General features: G+C 44.0%; 1 protein-coding gene and 1 long non-coding RNA gene across 3 annotated transcripts in view; one reads left to right on the top strand and one right to left on the bottom strand.

The window, feature by feature from the left end:
- Positions 1–3,746, bottom strand: part of LOC137503730 (uncharacterized) — a 57,836-nt gene extending 54,090 nt beyond the window's left edge. The window contains exon 1 of the long non-coding RNA XR_011019316.1: positions 3,679–3,746. This is a non-coding gene — a long non-coding RNA (uncharacterized lncRNA). The remainder of the gene's footprint in view (positions 1–3,678) is intronic.
- The window catches only part of GABRR1 (gamma-aminobutyric acid type A receptor subunit rho1), a 122,848-nt gene that overhangs the window by 5,451 nt on the left and 94,586 nt on the right, over positions 1–22,811 (top strand). The window lies entirely within an intron of this gene.

Raw genomic sequence — 22,811 nt, 5'->3', positions numbered from 1 at the left:
TTTTGTTCAAAAACAGTTATCATTCTTAAATGGTACCGCCATGCTCCCTCCCACTCGCTCGTTTCCGCCGCCGATCATTAAATGAATGAATGGGAACAAAGTTCCCATTCACTAATCTCCTCTCTAGGTCCACGTGATCTCCGGCATCAATGAGAGGCCTGTGTCACTTCCGAAGTAACACAGGCACACATTACTTCCTATTTAGCTTACTTATTGTACAAAATAGGCAATAATGAGCAAGGACATCTTGTGGCCAAATATTAAAATTACACCTACAGACTTTAGGGACTAAAAATGTTTTAATATATATGTCAAGAGGGTATATTAGTGTTAAATTATTGGCTTGTAATTAGTGATGGATGTAAAACTGAAAAAATGCAACTTTATTTCGAATAAAATATTGTCAACATGCATTGTACTAGGGATATAATTTAAACGTTGCAATAACCGAAACAAATGCGAAAATAAAGTGTGTGGCTTTTATCCAAAGTAGAATGTTTTATTTTAAAACTACAATTCTGAAATTGAGTGTTTTGGCCAGTTTGACATTGATTTTGATCATTTCAGTCATGTTGTTTACAATTAAATCAAAGAGGCACTTGTAAGTCAGACAAATATAACATAACATTTATAATGAAATAACCACAAATGTCTTTTCTGTGCTCACATCATTATGAGTTTTATTCAACCCCCAAGTGACATTCATTCTTAGTACTTAGTACAACATCCTTTTCCAGTTATAACAGCTTTTAAACGTGAAGCATAGCTTGACACAAGTGTCTTGCAGCGATCTAAGGGTATCTTAGCCCATTCTTCAAGGGCAAAAGCCTCCAGTTCAGTCACATTCTTAGGCTTGCGCACTGCAACTGCTTTCTTTAAATCCCACCAGAGGTTCTCAATCAGATTTAAGTCTGGTGACTGCGATGGCCACTCCAAAATGTTCCAGCCTTGAATCTGCAACCATGCTCTAGTGGACTTGGAGGTATGCTTGGGACCAGGGCCGGGACAAGGTCCACTATCAGCAGAGACTGAGCTGCCCAGATGCGCCCCCTCCTCCCCCCCCACCCCATATTAGACCACGACTATGGTAGGTTTAGATTGTGAGCTCCTCTGAGGACAGTCAGTGACATGACTATGTACTTTTCAAAGTGCTGCAGAAGATATCAGTGCTATATAAATACATAATAATATGGTAGGACATTAGGCTACGACTATGGTAGGATTAGATTGTGAGCTCCTCTAAAGGAACAGTCAGTGACATGACTATGTACACTGTAAAGTACTGCAAGAGATGTTGGTGCTATATAAATACGCAATCATATGGTAGGACATTAGACTATGACTATGGTAGGATTAGATTGTGAGCTCCTCTGAGGACAGTCAGTGACATGACTATGTACTCTGTAAAGTGCTGCAGAAGATATCACTGCTATATAAATAGTATTGCTATGTACTCTGCAAAGTGCTATGGAGGGCATCATCACTATCTAAATATTTAAAGTGGCCATTAATTATACAATTCTCCAGACAATTGATTATCTGATTTGATAACATTGATCAGAAATGATTGTTCAGGTCCACTAATGGAAGGAAAGCTGCAGTGGCGTAGCAATAGGGGTTGCAGAGGTAGCGACCGCATCGGGGCCCTTGGGCCAGAGGGGCCCCAAAGGGCCCTCCCTCAACTACAGTATTAGCTCTCTATTGGTCCTGTGCTCATAATAATCACTTCTCTAGATACTTTGAATAGTGGTAATCATTAACAAACTGTTCCCCATCCCCTTCTTGCACCTCTGACACTGTAGTTGTCAATGGCAGATTTTGGTATGCCGTATCAATTGTTTGGTATAGAGTGCTTGGGGGGCCCCGTTGTAAAACTTCCATTGGGGCCCACAGCTCCTTAGCTACGCCACTGGAAAGCTGCTATCCAATTTGCTCATTAACAGAATTAATACAGACTGATTCCATCAATTTGATCGAATTAGATATACTGGTAAGCGTTCATTAGTGGTCCAGGACAACTGATTGTCTGGTGAATTGTATCGGTGGTGACCACTTTAAAGCAGACCTGAATTTCCTCTCTGCTCTAAAAGATAGGCAACAGCATAAGAACCTTCATAGAAAAAAATTTTTTTGTTGCAGCTGATACAAATCCTGCAATAAATCTGCACTTTCTACTTCCTGCTTTCATGGAAGCAGACATATTGCTAACATCCTGTGCTTTCAGATGAGCTTATCTGCCTCATCTTCCATGTCAATCAGGTGGCACAAGGGAGAGACCAAATTACAACTTGTGATTAGTCACAGATGAGGGGGATTAGACAGGCTAAGCTCTCTAAATGCATACAGGGTACATTTCTCTCAGTTTTCCTTCTGTCCTGTGCAAGAGTTTAAGCCCACTTTAAAAGTGAAACATTGATGGGATGCAGGGGAGTAGCAATAGGGGTTGCGGAGGTTGCGACCGCATCGGAGCCCTTGGGCCAGAGGGGCCCTGAAGGGCCCTTCCTCAACTACAGTATTAGCTCTCTATTGGTCCTGTGCTCATAATAATGACTTCTATACTTACTTTGAATAGTGGTAATCATTAACAAACTGCTCCCCATCCCCTTCTTGCACCTCTGACACTGTAGTTGCCATTGGCAGGTTTTGGTGCACCGTATCAATTGCTATGTATAGAGTGCTTGGGGGGGCCCCATTGTTAAACTTGCATCAGGGGCCAACAGCTCCTTAGCTCTGCCATTGATGGGATGCTTTTGGAGAGGGAGACATTTGAGGGAAGGAAAGCTAGGGTAGAGAGGCAGAAGATTTAGAAACAGGAAAGGGGGCGGGGGAGTGGGTTGGGTGTGGTTAAGGGATGATATAGCATCATGACAAGGGAGGAATTGAGTAGTGATGGGAATTCCGACTCTTCTCAGAGAATCGGCTCTTCTGAATCGGCTCCCATTAAAGAGCCGGCTCTTCATTAAATATCACTAGACACCACTCAGAATCGGAGTAAAAGCCCCACCCCTGTCTCCATGACAACTTCAGACTGCTTCTCTGACTGGGGCAATCCCTCCTGCTACTGCTCTGCTCCGCCCCGTACACTCCTACAAGCTGCAAGAGGAGGAATACATCTCCCAGCATGCCTTAGCGCCCTTTATTACAGAGCAAAGCAGAGCTGTGTGGGTGGCTGAGGCACCGGCTCTCCTCAAAGTGGGCGCCGGCTCTTGTCGTTTGCAGCAAAGAGCCGGCTCTTAGAGCCAGCTCGTTCGCGAACGACCCATCACTAGAATTGAGAGTGATAGGGAATGGGAGAGAGGCATGAGTGTTGGTGACATAGAAGCATCATCACAGACCTGACACACAGCTTATAGTTACTTTCCACTGTGTGCTCTCCTTTCACCCAGGAAGCCCAGCTCTGGCATATTAACACTGCAGTTATTCGTCCTGTTATCTTACAGCCCCCACATAATCATGCAGCAGCTTCAGGGAAGAAGGAGAGAGGGCTCCCAGCTATGAGTGTCTCATGTACACTCCTGGCAGCAGCATTAGGGAAACTGATCCTTTCAGCTCAGCCTCAGGAACAGGCAGTGTGTGTGCTGGATGTGAACAGAATCATGCCTGCATGTTCTGCTCTGGACACTTCTCCCCCCTCCTCACAGTGCTTCTCCCCAACCAATTCCCCACATAATTATGTACCTGTCTTCCAGAGTTCGACTGCCTCTTTCTTGGATTTCCCGGGCCTCCAGTCAACAGTGCTCAGCCCCGCCCCCTCAGTGTGACAGAGGAGAGAAGAGGAGGGGAGGGGCGCTCTGCTCTGTGAATACACGCAGGGGAGACTGGGGACAGTGCAGCAGCAAACAGCTGATTACCCGATAAAAGCTGGTCTGTGGCTAGCATGGGACACCCGTCCCAGCTCCCCTGCCTCTCACCAGGCACCGGCCAGTGAGCCCAGCATGAACACAGTCAGCGTGGATGGTAGGCGGCAAGCCAGGCAATACACAGACATGCTCCTTGCGCCCACTCAGACTGCAGTGAGCTCCGCCCAGAGGCTCCAGCCTCGTGAGCCTATGTGTCGACCAGGCCCTGCTTGGGATCATTGTCCTGTTGAAAGGTCCAACGTCTCCCAAGCCTCAAGTTTGTGACAAACTGCATCACATTTTCATCCAATATACTGGTACTGAAGAGAATTCAAGGTACCTTGCACCCTGTACCTGCAGAAGCAAAATAGCCTCAAAGCATGATTGACCCCCCGTCATGCTTCACAGTAGACAAGGTGTTCTTTTCTTCATAGGCCTTGTTCTTCCTCCTCCAAACATAGCGTTGATCCATGGACCCAAACAATTCTAATTTTGTTTCATCAGTCCACAGAACACTACCACTACCACCTTAGACCGCTGTAAAGTTAATGTAAATTTGGCCCCACCCATGACCACACCCACATTCTGGTGGATGGTCACACCAATTTTTTGTGTGGAGTTCCCAAAAGTGCCCCAGTTCTCTTAGTATCCTAGCAATTTCCATCACCAATGCTAGTGGGAGTTTGGCTAAAAAATAGCCAAACTCCGGTGCCCAAGTTACTCAGTGTGCGCCGCCATAGCCACAAATTTGATTGTGGTCTATGACAGTTCCACATCTTCTGAATGGGCTGTGTGCCATAATTACCTGCTTTGTACAGATCTTTGCCCTCTCAGCAATAGTGTAAACAAAAAGCTGTGAGCAGTTCACCCACTGGTCAAGCAATTCACTACAGTGCCGAGTCCTGGTTTGAGGATGAACCTACCAAGGAATGTATGGTCCCCAGTGTGGCATTTCCCATACGTTTTGTAAGAGCTAATCCAAAAAAAAGTTTGAGCACGTAAATGATTGCTCTCTATATTGGCTAGCAACTAGATTCTCAGCACATGGTACGCGTACCCCAGGGGGTACTTTAGTAGGCCTCAGTGGGTACTTGAACTTGCCATAGTCAATCAATTGTCTTAAAGAGACTCTGAAGCGAGAATAAATCTCGCTTCAGAGCTCATAAATAGCAGGGGCACGTGTGCCCCTGCTAAAACGCCGCTATCCCGCGGCTAAACGGGGGTCCCTTCACCCCCAACCCACCCCTTGCAAAAGTGTGTCGTGAAAAGGTCGCTGGCTGTCTCTTCCTGGAGGCAGGGCTAACGGCTGCAGCCCTGCCTCCAGTCGCGTCTGTCAGCGGCGCATCGCCGCCTCTCCCCCGCCCCTCTCAGTGAAGGAAGACTGAGAGGGGCGGGGGAGAGGCGGAGATACGCGCTGACAGACGCGCATGGGGCAGGGCTGCGGCGGTTAGCCCTGCCCCAACCAGGAAGCGCTCCCCGGGTGTATCGAGGGGGATTTGGGGGTGAAGGGACCCCCGTTAAGCCGCGCTATAGCGGCGTTTTAGCAGGGGCACACATGCCCCTGCTATTTATGAGGTCTGAAGCGAGATTTATTCTCGCTTCAGACTCTCTTTAAGTTCTGAAATTGAAAAAATGATAAACCATATATAAATTATCCTGAGTAAGTCTATATTATCAATTAAAAGCATCAATGAATGTTTGAACAGTTTTTATGCTCAACTGTGCAGTACTCCTAAGCAATATGTATGCCTCAAGGGGTACTTGAGATGATGTTACTCAATACAGGGGGTACTTGACCAACACAGTTGTTCATAAAGGGGTACAGGCTGCAATAATGTTGGGAAACACTGGGCTAGTAGCATTTGGGCCATTTTTCTACTTGCCATGACATCAGAGAGAAGAGTTTCAGGAAAACAAGCTCCGGTGCAAGCTCTGGAGTTATATTGAGTCAATTCAAGTTATTTTCAAAGGTAGTGTCATGATTTCACCCTGCAATAGAATGTACATTGTTAGCCCTTCCTATAGCCACTGACTAGGTTTTAACAGAAAACCATCACTGTCTCCTGATCTTGCCAAAACCCTTACCCATCACATCAACAGGAAAACATAGTTTGTTAGTGCATCAGGGCTATTATATGTACAGTAGTAAGTTTGTCAGCTCCAAAAACATTTACCAGATATTATGGTCTAGCCATGGTAGGGGAGGCCTTAAAGTGAACCCGAAGTTAAAATAAACTGATGAGATAAACAATATATTTATCTTCCTACTCCTAAAAATCACTTTTTTTCAGTATCCCATGGTTTTCTTTTATATTTAAAAATATACAAAGTAGGTTGAATGTTTTACTGTTTCTAATCAGTAGCAGCCTATTTAGTGTCCCAGAGTTAAAATACATGAACTATTGACCTTTTTCTGGCCTCGGAAGTTGTATTCCGTAAGGAAAACTTTTATGGCTGTAATTTGCTTATCAGTGATGTTTACTATATGCCCGACAAGGTACTAACGACAGAAGTGGTAACTTCCATGCCTAGAAATTAACTCTTTCAGGCAGAAAAATAAATCAAGTAATACAGCCTGGTTATTATTATGTTTTGTACTGTACATACAAATGTTTATCTTATCATGTCACGTTTGCCTCAGGTACACTTTAAAGCAGTTTGATAATCAAGTGTTCTCCAGAGCTAATGGATTTCAATGTTAATGATGTTACTTGTCACATATTACAACTGTGAAGTAGTACCCAAGATTCTTATTTCCCTGGTAACTAAATCCCACTTGTGCTGAATGCTGGTGTGAGGTGGAACTAAAAAAAAAAAAACGAAAGCTGACTATACTTACCTTAAAGAGAACTAAGGATTGAACTTCATCCCAATCAGTAGCTAATACCCCCTTTCCCATGAGAAATCTTTTCCTTTTCTCAAACGGATCATCAGGGGGCTCTGTATGGCTGATATTGTGTTTAAACCCCTTCCACAGTGTGATGTCAGGGCCATGGTGCTGACATCACACTGTGGAAGCCTTGTTGCATTGTGGGAAATAACAGTTGTTTCCAACTGCCAAAAAAAGCAAGCAGCAACTACTTCCACTGGCATCACCTGCCAGCATTAAAAATGTCACCATATGATAAATGTCAGAATGTAGATCAGGGAGAGGAAGGATTTTACAATGGGCAAACACTGACAAAATCATCTATACATAATTATTGTAAAAATTAAGCACTTTTGTTCATTACAGTATTTTCACTGGAGTTCCTCTTTAAGTTTCCTTTCCTGAAACATTCTCACACAAGTCTTTTCAAATTAGAGCAAGAACAAAATAAAGGATTTGGAGGATGCAGAATATCAGTACGGAAGTCAGGCAACAGGCATTGTCTAAAGATAATGAAAATGGCAGCCTCCATATTCATCTCACTTCAGGTTCCCTTTAAGGGGATTTGTCAGAGTGATTATTTATATACACTATGTGACTTCACTCGCTTTCTGTTTATACAGTTTATACTTTGGTTTAGAATGGACATTACAGAGGAAAGTTGAAGATGACAAGAGATGGCTAATGTGTTAATGTAATGTTTGAATGAGAGTCCTGAATCAAATATTCCCCCTAAGTAATGAGCCTGAAGAATTAAATTTATTGTGGTGTTATTATGAATTGTAATTGTTATATTAGGCATGGAGGCTCAATTAAAAGTGCCAGAGGGAGATAGCCAATTTTCAGTAAGACCACAGAAAATGAGGGGATTATATAGATAAAATATTGTGTGTGTTTCAAGTTTATGTGCGCTAAATAGACATTCCATAGGGCTCCACTTATGGGAGTAGATGTGTAAATGGGTAAGGACTTCTGAGCGTGTAAATGTTAGGAGATATAAGAAGGGGATATATAGAGGATGATGATTTATGAATAGTTTAAAGAGGTGAGAGAAGTGTGGGTGTGAACAAGAAACATCTCAATAAAATAGGATGCAGCATCATATCCAGATTTTAAGTGGCACAGTAAAGGGTCAAGATTCTAGTGAGTGACAATGGGATATTTCAGGCTTTTTTTAATTGATATAAATGCTTAAAAAAATGTGTCATTATAAATTATTAAGTGTTACTAGATGAGGGGAAACTTCATGTTTTTAAAAAACATGCCAAGTTTATAGAAGAATATAAAACAATCCTATGCACGCATTGACGGGAGTGGGCATGTTCGTGCGTGGCCTGGAGCATGTGTGCGTAGCTCTGTGCAACCTAGCGCTCGTTATTAAACTAGCCTAATGGCTAGTACATTTAATAATGCACACAAGGTACACTGTTTGTAAACAGAGCATCAAAGATCAAACACACAGTAATTGCCAGTTTGCCACAGGCTCTCATGAAGGATTTTGTGTACAGGCACTCAGTCTATAAAGGAAAAAAAGGGGTGGGTATATAAAGAACTTGGCACCTGTCAAACCGTCCAATCAGAAATAAGAAACAGACATGGAACCTATCTCGCTTGAGTATACGGAGTGCCAAGTTTGCCAGACTAAACCCTATCAAATTTAGCAAGAGCGCCTCTGTGCTGAAAATACCTGGTAAATTCCGATAGCAGGTTTTTCTGATAGTCCTCCAGGCCGGCCCCCCAGAAATGAGAGGACACCGATGTTCACCTATTGGGAAACACAGACTATGAATAATTAATGAAGTAACTCCCTCCCCCTGCATAAATGTGCGCCTCTCCACCACCCATTCACTTTTACAAGAGTAACTACATCACCCTGAGCTCAATACAGGCTTGGAATAGTGCAATAGAAGACACCAGAGTGAATAAGGGAAAGGGAATTTTAGAGGGGGGCCGGCCTGGAGGACTATCAGAAAAACATGCTACTGGAATTTACCAGGTATTTTCTCTCTACGTCCTCCAGTCTGGCCCCCCAGAAGTGAGAGACCAAGAGAAACTGTTTTACTCACTATTAATGTGGGATGACTGCTTGTAGGACTTTCCTCTCAAAGGATATGTCCTGGTGTGAAAGTACATCAATTCTATAATGTTTTATGAATGTTGATGGACTTGACCATGTTGCAATCTTACATATTTGTTCCACAGATGCCCCTGCTCTTTCAGCCCAGGATGTTGCCATTCCCCTGGTTGAGTGAGCTTTAACTTGAATAGGAAGACTATTCCCCAACAATCTGTAAACAATTTCCATTGTTTGTCTAATCCATCTGGCTATTCATGCCTTTGTTGCCTGCATGCCTTTCCTTTGACCTGAGAACAATGTTAGTAGTTTATTTGTTTCCCACTATGCCTTTGTTCTTCTTTAGTATATGAGTATTGATCTCCTCACATCCAGAAGATGAATTAATGTTTCTTTTTCTGATGTAGGTCTTTCACAAAAGGATGGTAGTATTATTTCTTGGGTTCTGTGAAATCTAGTGTTCACCTTAGGAATGTATGCCGGATCTGGCCTAAATATTATTCTATCTGGCATGATAGACATATAGGGGTCTTTTATTGATATTGATTGTAAATCTCCTACCCTTTTTGCTGAGGTTATAGCTAGCAAAAATGCTACCTTCAATGTAAGGAATTTCATTTCTGCTTGTTCAAGAGGCTCCAATAGAGCCTTTTGTAGATGTTGTAATACCAAGGAAAGGTCCCATGGAGGAAACCCATATGTCCTAATTTGTCTCGATTTTGCTACAGACCTTAGGAATGTCTTAATGTACTGGTTTTTTTTTTTTTTTTGTAACACTAATTTTTATTTTGATTATAAAGGAAAGAGTTTACAAGTACAGGAACATAGCCAATTATCAAATCTTAGTACAGAGTAGTATACCTTGGGTACAATCAACAGGTAGGGGTACAATAAGCGAGGAAGATTGCCACTAGGGACTGGAAACGTATACAGATATCATGTCAGTGTCCAAGTCCACAGTATGAATCGAAATAAGGTAGATGACAAAAATCAATCCACCTAATTAAACCTAATACAGAGTTTATCAAGGTCCATGCACCTGTAGATATCAAGGTGAGTATTGAGTAGTAGCCAATTTAGAGTAAAAATAAAAAACAAAAGACAGGACATTAACCCCTATGTTTGGTTGAAGAAACTCGTTAAGAAAAAGAAATCAGATTGGTTCTGGTATTGTTTTTATTGCAATGAGTGGCCAAAGTGGTGGGCAGGATGAATCTGAGGGTTGACCCTGATGTGTAGGAATACCCAGTAATGACTAATCATTAGAGAAGTGGCTCTCCCATGGACCCCAGATTTTATCAAAGCGTAATTCAGTATCCCTAAGGGTAGCGGTTAGCTTTTCCATAAGTTTAATCCATTTGATTTTTATTAGGACTTCTGAGAGTTCTGGGGGGGCAATTTTTTTCCAGTTAGAGGATATGGACAGCCTGGCAGCAGTGAGGATACGAATGATTAAAATTCTTTCGAATTTATGGGTCTGGGGGAGAGACTTGCCTAGGAGCATATAGGTGGGGTCTAGGGAAATGGAGACCTCCAAAACTTGATAGATTAGTTTTTGGATCTCCAACCAGAAGGAGGACAAAACTGGACAGGACCAAAATATGTGGTCTAACGTTCCTTTAAGGCCGCAGCCCCGCCAACAAAGGTCGGAAGATCCAGCATAAATTCGAGAGAGCAAAGCTGGCGTTAAATACCATCTAAATAATATTTTGCATGTGTTCTCTTTAATTTGTACACACATGGAGGAGTCTTTGGCGTTTTGCCAAACAGAGTCCCAGTCAGAAGTGGATAGAGGCTGGGGTAGGACAGATTCCCATTTAGTCATGTAAGAATGGTCGGGGGTAACAGTGAACGATTTTGTACATAGGAGTACATATATCTGTGTTATAAGACCCTTTTGATGACCTCTTTGAATACAGAGATCCTCAAAAGTCATCGGACGACCCAGAATAGAAGGGTTTGGTAGCAAAGTTTTCAAAAAATGAGAAATTTGGTTATATTCTAAAAAGAGTTTAGGAGAGGGAGGAAGGTGTTTGCAGACGTGGTCATAAGTTATGTACGATATAGAGGAGGGTTGTAGCCAGTCTTGCAATCGAAAAAATTCTTTGGAGTACCACCGCCTCATAAAATCCCTATTTAAACCAGGTTTAAAATTGGGGTTACCCAGGAATGGTTGCAGTCTGTGAGGAGATCGAAGACCTGCATCCGAGGCTGTTAGCCCAAAGGCGAATCATAAACCTAGTGGTAGGAAGACCCAGGGATATCGGGGAGAGATGGGGAGAATTTGACCAAATGAGTGAGGCTAGAGAGATTGGAAGTATGTGGGTTGCTTCGATTAAGGCCCATTTGTAATGTACTGGTCTTTTGATAGTGGTCTATCTAAGAATATGGACAGTGCTGTAACCTGAACTCTGAGAGTGCTGACTGCTAACCCTAAGTCAACTCCATCCTGTAGAAAGTCTAGTATTATGGGTAGATCAATTTTTCTTTTTTGTAGCCCCTTTCTTTCAATCCAACCATTAAATGTTTTCCAACCCTTTCCATATATCTTTCTGGTTACCTCTTTCTTATTATCAAGGAGAGTCTGAACCACTCTGTCCGAGAACCCTTTCTTGATTAACATCTGCCTTTCAGGATCCAGGCAGTTAACGTAATCTTTGAGGGTCCGGATGGTATAACCCTTTCTGAGATAATATGTCTGGTCTGTAGGGGAGTTCCCATTGCTTCTGAACTGACATGGAATTTACTAATGGGAACCAAGCCCTTTTTGGCCACCAGGGAGTGATGAGAATTTCCGTGGCCCGTTCCTCTTTTATCTTCCGAACTAGTTTTGGGAGTAGATTGAATGGAGGAAAGGCGTAACATAGACCTTTCCCCCATTGAATCGAAAGAGCATCCAGTCTCTCTGCACTTGCTTACTCGTGCAGGGAATAAAACACTGGTGTTTTTGCGTTCTAGGGAGAAGCGAAAAGGTCGATTTTCGGAATCCCCCATCTCTTGGTGATTAGGTAGAATGTGTCCTGGCATAACTCCCGTTCTGCCTCTAGAACCGGAGCACGACTGAGTTTGTCTGCCAACTGATTTTCTATTCTTTTTATATGGGTTGCTGTCAGGGATAATAAGTTTTGCTCCCCCCAAAGAAGAATCTGCATAGATAGATCCATGAGATTCTTGACTCTTGTTCCGCCCTGTTTTGTCAGGTATGAAACCGTCACCACATTGTCCGATAGAATCCTGACATGTTTGTTTTTGATAATTTCTGAAAAAGCTATTAGAGCTTATTTTGTAGCTGCTAACTCTCTGAAATTTGAGGAATTTTCATTTTGATCCTGGCTCCATTCCCCCTGGATCTGTCTGTCCTGGCAGTGTGCAACCCACCCCCAGGCGCTGGCATCCGTGGTGATAGAAATCACTTCTTTTGGATACCAATCCCTCTCCATGGTATAGATTCTGAGGTTGTAATTTGTAACTACCATAAGAGACTCTCTCATACCTCTGGAGTCACAATCTTTTTCTGGTCTAAAGTTCGATAATTCCCCCCCCCCCCCCCCCCCCTGTAAGAACCATTCCTGCTGGAGTCGAGAATGCAACTGAGCCCATTGCACCGCTGGGATGCAGGAGGTCATAGTTCCTAGTAAGGAGACTGTTTCCCGTAGCGAGACCTTCTCCTGCGCAAGGAAACAGGAGGTCTTTCGGAAAACCTTTTCTATTTTTTTCTAGCGGTAACCAAATCTTTTGCTGTATAGTGCCAAAACATAACCTAGATATAAAACCTTTTGAGCAGGAACTAAAATTGATTTTTCCTGATTGACTATCCATCCTAGTCTTTCTATAGTCTTTATGCATTAATCTAGATCCCTCTCTAGATCTTGCCTTGTTTGTGCAAAAACTAAAAAATCATCCAGATAGGGTACTATCTTTACATCTTGTAGGTGGAGAAAGGCTGTCATTTCTGCTACGACTTTTGTAAAAATGCGCTGGGAGGCTGCTAACCCGAAGGGGAGGGCTCTGAACTGATAGTGGCAAAGAACTCCTTCAAACTCTAGTGCAAACCTTAGGTATTTTTGATACCCCGGGTTGATCGGAACATGTAAATAGGCGTCCTGGAGATCTATCGTCGCCATCCATGCCTGTTCTGTAAGTAGATCCCTTACCGTATATATGTTCTCCATCTTGAACTTTTTCTCTCTCAAAAACTGGTTCAGATTGCTTAAATTTATTATTAGTTGAAACTTTCCCGATGGTTTTCTTACAACAAAAATGTGGGAATAAAAACCTTCCCCTATTTCCTGTACGGGCACTTGACGCACAACCTGCTGGTCTAGTAGAGAAATGACAGCCTGTCTCAGGGCCTGGGCTTTTTCTAAGTCCCGAGGAACCCTTGTGATATAATATTTGGGGGAGGGAGTCTGTTGAATTCTAGTTTGTAACCTGACTCTATCAAATTTAGAATACATTTGTCTTTTGTGATTTCCTTCCACCATGGAAGACAATGATTTAACCTCCCCCCGACCCTTAACCGAGGGTCATTTTGAGTCTTTATTTCCAGGGGTTGTCGGCTTTTTAAAAGAAGTTGACCCTCTACTTTTTTCCTGGAGGTAAGGCCACCTTTTTAGCTGCTCTGGTGATTTACCTTTCTGAGGCGTAATATTCCTGCCTCTAAAAAATCTTTTGGGAGTCAATTTTTTCCTCTTGTCTGGAAATGTCTTCCTTTTATCTGTGGATCTAGAAAGGATATTGTCCAAATCTTTTCCGAAAAGCAAATATCCTTTGAATTTCATGGCACACACAACTTGTTTTTGAAGTAAAATCACCCTCCCAAGTTCTGAGCCATATCAGTCGCCTGATAGAATTAATCACAGCCGCACTTTTTGCCGTAGCCTTAAATGATTCCACCAAAGCATCACAATGCTAGGGCCTTTGACACAATCGGAAAAGATTCTAACAGTTACTCAGGGGAAGTACCCACTGCAAATAGTTCCTGAATTTCATCAATCCAGGATATAAGTTTCCTGGAAACACAGATAGAGGCGATATTCGGTCTGAATACAAAAGAGGTTGTTTCCCAGGATCTTTTTGCTAATACCTCCATTTTTTTTTGTCTAGGGGATCTCTAAGTGCCCCCATATCCTCAAATGACAAGTCAGCATTCTTTGAGTACTGGGATAATGCTGCGTCAAACTTTGGACATTTATCCCATCTTTCATTCTATGAATCCCTGAAAGGAAATTTTCTCTTAAACGATTTTGCTATCCTGAAACTTTTTCTAGGAATTCCCATTGTTCATCAATTTTTATTTAAAGTTTTATGAACTGGAAAAACTCTAATGGCTGGAGTTTCTAACCCTTTGTAAATAACGTCTTGAGCAGAAACTTCCTCAGCTGTTTCCAGTATCTGCTCGCCATCATAGATTGCTTTTAATAGCTCAGCAGTTTCATCTTGGTTAAACAAAAATCTGGAAGATTTAGATTCTTTAAAATCTTGATCCGAATCTTGATTTAGACAGGTCCCCTACCAACTCCATCGAGTCACTAGAAGAGGAATCGATTGCTTCAGGCTTTCTGCCTGCAGAGGAAGCAGCTTTGTCTGACTAGTCCCCTGATTGTCAGTAATGACACTTCTTAAAGCCTTAAAAGTGGATTGCATCTCTGATTTAAATGATTCGAAAACATCTTTCACCACTTTGGCTGAGTCCTGAGATTCAGATTCGGATACACATTTGCTGCAATCAGCTTTTTTCCAATCACTTGGCAACTTTGCATTGCAACTATTGCATCTATTTGACTTGGATTTATGTGTTAAGGAAACTTGTTTCTCCGGAGCTTTGCTTTATAAGAAAACAGATTTCCAACAAACCAAGTGTCACTAAACAACCATAATATTTGCATACTGTAGAAGGTAGGAAATATGAAGTATACTACCTGAGAAAGTGGTAAAGAAGCCGTCTGCTGAGTGTTCTGGCTTTGTCCACCTTTTTTGTTTGGCTCCGCAGGAGGTATGTTCTGAGACTCCATCCTGTCTGCAAGCCGTCTCTGACTGCAGCTCTGCTGTTTAAATAACCCCGCTGACTGCCAACTCTGTCCCCTTTAAGTCTGCCGTCGCCATTTTGTTTCAGGGCAATCTCAACTGCGAAGCTATTGCCACCATGTCTGCCACGACTTAGAGTGTTGGAGTCTGTTGGGATGCCCAGAAGCTGCCAGAAACGCTTTTGCCTGCCGGTAACTCTCCGCATTGTGGCGTAGAGACGCGGCTACCCCACCCTACTATGACGTCACCAGAAACCGGAAGTCTCTTTCCGGAAGGGAACGCCTCCTCCACACGCATTCTTGGCGTCCTCCGCACTACTCTGGCACCACTGGTAATCTACTGAGGCGGTAGAAACCGTAGTGACCCCCCAGTCGGTCGGCTTCAGCTTACCCTAAAGGTGCGTACACACGTCAGATAAAAGTCTTTGGAAAATGAAAGATCACAGACCAATTTTACCCCCTTCCATGTAGTATGAGAGCCATACTCTACACAGTCTTTTCTATGGAGCTGAACTCCCCCAAAAATCTTTGCAAGATGCTGCACACAAAGATGCTGTACACATGCAACATCAGCATCTGCAAAAGTTCAATCCCTGCAAAAGATCCGTTCCTGCAAAATGCATTCATAGTCTATGACATCTGCAGATCATCATACACACCTTGTTTAATGGACATTCATCTGCAGATCAGACAATTATCTGCCGATCTGAAGATCCAACCCGGTGGATCTGATCTACAGATAATTGTCCGTTAAACATATAGGTAGCCAGGCATAGGTGCCCCAGTATAGGTGATGGAGTGGGAGCCATGGCGACACTGGTACTGAGCCATAGGGAGTGGGCCCAACTTCTTCCTCCCTCACTCTCCCCAGGCCGCCTCCCCATGTTCCCCCATCCACTGCAGAGTAAGGGTGTAGGGAAGCCTCAATAAAAAACAACTCACCTCCTACCAGGCTCCATTTGATGATCACTTGCCGCTGGGCTCCTTTGTCTGCAGCATCGCTTACTCTCACTACTTCCTGCACTATGCACTACACCATGGCAGCATGGTGGCATAGTGGTTAATGCTCTTGACTGGGTCCCAGGTTCAAATCCCAGCCAGGGCACTATCTGCACATACAGAGAAGTTAATTAGCTTCCCTCTAAATTGACCCTTGACAAATGACTGTGGTAAGTATTAAGGTGGCCACTAATGATCCAATCTGTTTCATCCAATCTTACCATTTCTATGTAATATAAGGGAAAGCCTATAGTATTCATTCAATATATTCACTCAGTTTACTCTTCTACTACATAGATTTGGTAAGATTGGATGAAAAAGATTGGATCATTAGTGGCCGCCCTTAGATTGTGAGCCCCTCTGAGGGATAATTAAGTGACAAGACAATAAACTCTGTACAGTGCTGTGGAAGATGTCGGTGTAATAGAAATACTAAATAATAATTGGACAGGACCAGATCATATGAAGGAAAGTGACCTTATCTACATAGCATTTGGGACAGAGATCATCACAATTTGGTCTGAAGTACTTTTCAAGGTGCACAGGAGTGAGGAAAGCTCTATGTAACACATAGATAGATCAAGTGGTCTGGTAGATGGGATGAGACTTTAGTAACACTAGTCAAAGTATTCTCTCACTCTTCAACAGATATGTCAGCCACTTCTCTAACTCAGAAAGCCCTCCTCTAGTGCACAAAGTAGGCAATTGGGAGCATAACAAATGCACTGTAAAGAGCCAATATCAACTGCTTAGTTGAGGTGCCACTTACATTATCAAGGAAGGGGGAATTAATAAACTCCTTTGAGATGTTGCGAACCCGCGGATTTTTGTTTGTGAACAGCGAACTTGAGAAAAAGTTTGCGAACCGGCAAATCATGTGAACCGCAATAGACTTCAATGGGCAGATGAAGTTTCAAAACTACAAACACTAATTCTGGCAACAAAAGTGATGGAAAATATGTTTCAAGAGGTCTAACACCTGGAGGGGGGCATGGCAGAGTGGGATATATGCTAAAGGTCCCCAGGAAAATTCCGGATTTGATGCAGAGCAGGGTTATAATCCCTAAAGGGCAGAAATCACATTACATTCCTAAATTGGAGGCCTAAAGTGCTTGAAAACATCTTGTGTGTGTATACATCAATCAGGTAGTGTAATTAGTGTACTGCTTCACACTGACAGGGGCCCTCCTTCAGTTGCATTATTAGCTCTCTATTGGTCCTGTGCTGGTAATAATCACTTCTATAGATGCTTAGAATAGTGGTAATCATTAACACACTGTTCCCCTTCACCTTCTTACACCTCTGACACTGTAGTAAACCTTGGCAGGTTTTGTTGCGCCGTATCAATTGTTATGTATAGACTGTTTGGGGGCCCCAATGTAAAACTTGCATCAGGGCCCACAGCTCCTTAACTACGCCACTGGGTACATGTGTGTGTGGGAAGGTGTGCAGATCCTTACCACACCTACTGTGTGCCAGCATCCCCCTCCATTTAGTTGTAAAAATACCCTGTTTTGCAGAGAAGTATGTCTGGGTCAAAGAGTGCCAACTGCACCAATTTACCCAAGAAAGCAGGGTATTTTTACACTTAAAAAGAGGGGGATGCTGGCACATAGGAGGTGCAATGGGCTCTTAAATTTGACTAAGGGGCCAGACTAAGAACAGATGAATGGACTGTTTGTGTGAAGTAATATAAATGTATACAGTAACCTGATCTTAAGTGCTAGTGTTGTGAGGGATGTATTCCCAAATAAAGAATGCTGATGCACAAAAAGTGACAACTAAGGCCAGGCAATCCCACACTTACGAACAGTCAGGGCTTTGCTGTAAAATAACACTGATTACCTGGTGATGGTGACAAGTATCATGAAGCATAGACCTATCCTGGTCGGTGACAAGTGACATTAAGCATGTCTCTTCATGCAGTGTACTGTGCAAAGGCGTTGGTAAGATCCCGGGAGATCCAGGACACCCTTGGTCACCAGGCTACTGTAAATGAGTGACGTACATAGCAGGAAAGTGGTAATGGGTGTGGCTAAATCAACCTAGCAGCAGTCTAACTCAAAGACAGTGGGCGTGCCTGCCGGTGATGCTGTGGTGATGCTAGGCACGGTGCAAATCAGCAATACCAATATTGTACACAAAGAGAGGACCCATGGCTGGCGCCGGCAGTGGGGGGGTGGGGGAGTGATAGCTAGTATGAAGTATGCAAGACACACAAGCAGGTGTCAGCAGCAAATTAACATATAAAACAATAGGCACCTGACACTTCTAGCAGCAAAATTGCATGGTTACTCATCAATTGCATACAAGTGCATATTGCTGTAGATCTAAAAACAAGAGAAATGGGTATAAAGATTGGAGTCAAGCAGTGGGTGCAGGGCACTTGATTACTGAGCCAGGTGGCACTTCTTCCAAGGTTGCGTTGGAACAAATGCTGCTTGTCGTGAAATGACTGTCAGGCTCATTCTACTGTAGTCAAGTACCCTGCGCTCGCTGCTTGACTCCCATCTTTACACTTGCATGTCTAATTTTTATCTGAATTTCTACAGCAAAATGCACTCCTATGCCATTGGTGAATAAATTGCAATTTTTGCTACTGTCTCTCCTCCTTTTGTCAGCAGAAAAGTACCTGGTATGTGAGTGAACTCCAGCATCAAACAAGATGGCCACCCTCCTGGTAAGAAATCCATGCAGCTGACAGGAACAGCCACCCTTCAAGGTTTCATGTGTCACAGGGAACGTCTCTGCAGAATCCACACTCACTCTTTACATCACTTTGTCATAGTAATTCTATTGGTGGAGAGGGATGAACTACAGGACTGCCTATACATGTCCACACTCTGATCAGCCTGGCGTGCATACATCTATGCATCTTCTCTGACGCTGCAAGAACCCATGAACGTGGGCAATAGCGCTAGTGGTGAGCAAGGATGGGGCAGGGACCAGGAATGAATTGGCGGGCTGGTTGGGAAGCGTAAATGGGTAGTTCTGACCCATGGGCTGTAGTTTGCCCAACCGTGGCCTAGGCTGTTGCATAATCACTTACTGTATGCTACTGCAGATGTATTTTTCCTATTGTGGACATTGTTATCCAGGGAATTTGGCTACTTAATTTATGTATATAGGGTGCACTTGGCTATTTTATTATCTTATTGTCAGGCTTGGCAGACTATTTCCCACAGATCAGCTCCAATACCCCAATCTAACTCCACCGTCTTCACCTTATGTGGCGCGTCAACGCTTGAACCAGAGGTGAGGTGCCAACACCTACCTGACTTCGGTTACACCTAGGCCTTTAAGGGTGCAAGGTATTGGCAGGGCCGGTTCTAGCTCCAATCGGGCCCTGGGGCTAAAGTAACTTCGGGGCCCTTCTGACCACCCCCTTCCTCATCACTGTGATGCCGTAGGTAGCCCCCCCCCCCATATAGTTAGCAGGCCTGAAGTCCCCCCCCCCCCAAAAAAAAAACCCGCCCATACCCGGCCAATTTTAGGGTTTATGCAAGTTCAACCCCCCCCATCACTTTTAGGGTTATGCAGGGCAGGCTTGAAGCTCCACCCCCCCCCCTCGCTCCCATCCCTCCACTGTTTACATGGATGGCAGCCAGGCTTCAAGAACACTCCCTACCCCCACTAGATCAGTGAGATATTCAGGAAAGTGAGCAGTTGAGCCTATCAGCCCTGACTCACCAGAACAGAGTCAGGCAGCAGGCAAAATCCATCCCCCCAACCATCTCCCCCCCCCCCCCCCGGTGCGGTCCAGCCAGCAACATCAGCGCACTTCTTCTCCTCGCAGGCATGGACGCACTGCCTGCGAGGAGGCATGACATCCATGCCTGAGTCACATGGGGGTGTAAGAGCTGCACTACGGCTGGCTGCGTGTATGTAACACATGCAGCCAGCCAGGTAACCATGGAGACAAGGACGCTGTGGCCAACACCACCAGGAGGAGGGATCAGGTTTGTATAAAGCGTCCTCTTGTCCCCAACTTGCGTCATTAACCTCTCGCACGCCCCGGCTCCCAGCCCAGCGCTACATCATACACAGTGCACCACACACAGTGAGCAACTGGCGGCCGGGCAAAGCATCTGGCACCATCTTTCACTGGCAAAGGGGGCCCCCAGGGACTCTGGGGCCTGTGGCAATTGCCCCCTTTGCCTTACTTGTAGCGCCGACCCTGGTTATTGGAGCTGAATGTAGTGCAGGCAATAGACCACCAGAGCCAAACAGGAGACAGAACAAATCCAGTAACAATCCAAGGTCTTACACAAAGGTCAGAGTTCGCAGTACAAAAGGGCTTAAGCAATATCAGGTCAAAAGGCAATCCAAGGTCGATCCATGCAGCAACAATAATTATAACGATGAAACAGGCAAAGAACAGAGGCAGCAACAGGTATGGTCAATAAACAGGCAAAGGTCAATTCCAAGATCAAAATATAGTACTTGTACAGTACAGAGTACTTGCTTCAGCAACACAGAGCACCCAGCAGCTAGCAAGCTAACGCTATCACGGGCAATGTGTGACTAAGACAGCAGACTTTTTAAATACATTCACTGCACCAATCAGTGGCCTGCCACTCACACAGCAACCAATCATGCACCACCATCCCTGCCTATGTGTCAGCTGATAGGTGACGCTATTGTTTACCTCACTTGAGCGAGTACAGCGGCCGGAAGGAACGAGGTGCCCAGCCAGTAACAAGCATATGTTGCTCCTACTCCTCCATTTATGCCACCCAGGGAGGGTTGCTTAAATGGAGGATGCACAAATTAATTTGTCTTCCTGGGATCCTCTAAGGTCTAAATACATATCAATTGTGAATGGAATGGTTAGTGTTAGGAGTAGAGAAGGGGGAGGTTAGTGTTAGTATAGGAGAGTGTTAGGAGTCAAGAGGGGAAGGCTAGAATCGGAGTGGGGTGTTAGGTGTTAAAAGAGGGGAAGGTTAGTGTTAGAAAAGGGTACAGAGAGGCAATATCCAGAGCCAAAAAACACAGGCAACCATAACAAATGTACGTGGGAATGATATTGTTAGAGGGGAAGGGGACTCTGACCAGGAATAGCGGGGGAGGGCCTCTGACCAGGAATAGCGGGGGAGGCACTGACCAGGGAAAAGCGGGGGAGGCTCTGACCAGGGATGGGGGGATGGGGGGGGGGTCCATCCATTTTAGTGTGTGTCTTGACCTTAGATTGATCAAGACCTCCTTTTGACCTTAGCTAGTTTTACCTTGTATTCAGCTATCAGCCTACTATTCACCAGCACTCATGCAGTGGTATAATCAGTTCTCTCTATCAATGGTGGGGCACACCCAGGGGTCGTGACCTGGTGGCTACTAGGAAATAAAGTAGTCTGTTCCCTACTAGGCTGTGCTCTGGTGAAAATCTTTAGCCATGCCGCTATCCCAAAGCAAAGTCTGCAGCGCGTTACCTCGTGATCCATGCCTTAGACTCCTAACACCAAATTGCAGCCTGCTAATCTTCTGCTGGTGAGTCTCCCTGATGTTCCCTGTTATAGGAAGCTATTAAGATCACAATCCACCCATACTGCCTTTGGTTGAATCACAGCACATGGGCTTAGCCGGACTTGTTCAACCAGTTACAACTGTAACCAGAGCCGGTTCTCTCATGAAGCAAGGTGAAACACTTGCATCAGGGACAGAGATTACAGGGGCAGCATGTTTGTACTGTGTGTTTACACTTACAGCATGCAGTCAGAGTAGGAGGAGAAGTGAGAGGCGAGCGAGTGAGGTGACTGAAGAGGTCATTATTGGGGAACAGCATGAGAAGAAGAGAACACCAAGAGCCCAATATAGTGTAGTATGTACTGGTAATGGAAGATTTATTGAGTAATTCAAAATGTAATACTCACAAACCGGGGTTACCATTAGGCAACCACTGTCAAGGCAGGTGGGGAGATTGTCCTGACCCCACTCAGGATTAAGAAGTCCCTCTCTGTAGTAGAAGAAGGAAATGGGTACAACCCTCCACCTAGGGTGGACTCAATGTAGCAATAAGATAACAGAGGCGCCAAAAGCATAAAAGGGACTATATGAGCTTAAAAACCAATTTGGTAATAGAGGAGGCAGAGGTGGACTTACCTTCGCCAAGTAGAACACACGACTGTAGATTTTCAGTCAAAATACTTTTATTGGGTACTCCAAAATAAAGTGTAACGCGTTTCGCACCTGCACTTGAAAGAGGAAATTGTCGGGTGCTCCCTTGAAAGAGTAAATTGTCGGGTGCTCCCTTGAAAGAGTAAATTGTCAGGTGCTGAGCAATCATTCCAAATCGGGAAGGAGAGGTGCATCCTCATAAGTTTGCCTCAGGCAGCAAAAAGTCTAGAACCGACCCTGACTGTAACTACTCAGCTATGTTTTGGGGCAGCATGGTGGCGTAGTGTTTAGTGCTCTCACCTTGCAGCGCTGGGTCCCCAGTTCGATGCCCAGCCAGGTCAACATTTGCAAGAAGTTTGTATGTTTTCCCCGTGTCTGTGTGGGATTCCTCCAGACACTCTGATTTCCTCCCACATCCCAAGAACATATAGATAAGTTAATTGGCTTCCCCCTAAATTGGCTCTAGACTATGATATAGACATAAGAATATGGTAGGAATTAGATTGTGAGCTCCTTTGAGGGACAGTTGAGTGATAAGACAATATATACTCTGTACAGCGCTGCGTAAGATCTCGGTGCTAAATAAGTATTGATAATAATGAAAAAAATGTTCAGTTCCAAAATAGTGTAACATGTTACACAGATTTTTATATTAAAATGGAGTGATCCTTCAAGATGTCTCCAATAAAGGAGCTTGGAGATCTCTGAAGACGCTTTAAAGTGTTAGTGTACTTTACTCCAAGGTGCTTAAAATATTGAAAAATTGGACATATACAATATACGGTACTTACCGTACATTATGTATGTGACTCTCTTTTTTAAGGTTAAAACATCTAACCAACATATATGTAGAAGCTTTCCAGAGGCACCAATAGAATAAAAGTCACTTTAAC

This window comes from Hyperolius riggenbachi, chromosome 4, assembly GCF_040937935.1.
Source record: "Hyperolius riggenbachi isolate aHypRig1 chromosome 4, aHypRig1.pri, whole genome shotgun sequence".
NCBI lineage: Eukaryota > Metazoa > Chordata > Amphibia > Anura > Hyperoliidae > Hyperolius > Hyperolius riggenbachi.
This window is presented reverse-complemented; position numbering and strand designations above follow the sequence as displayed.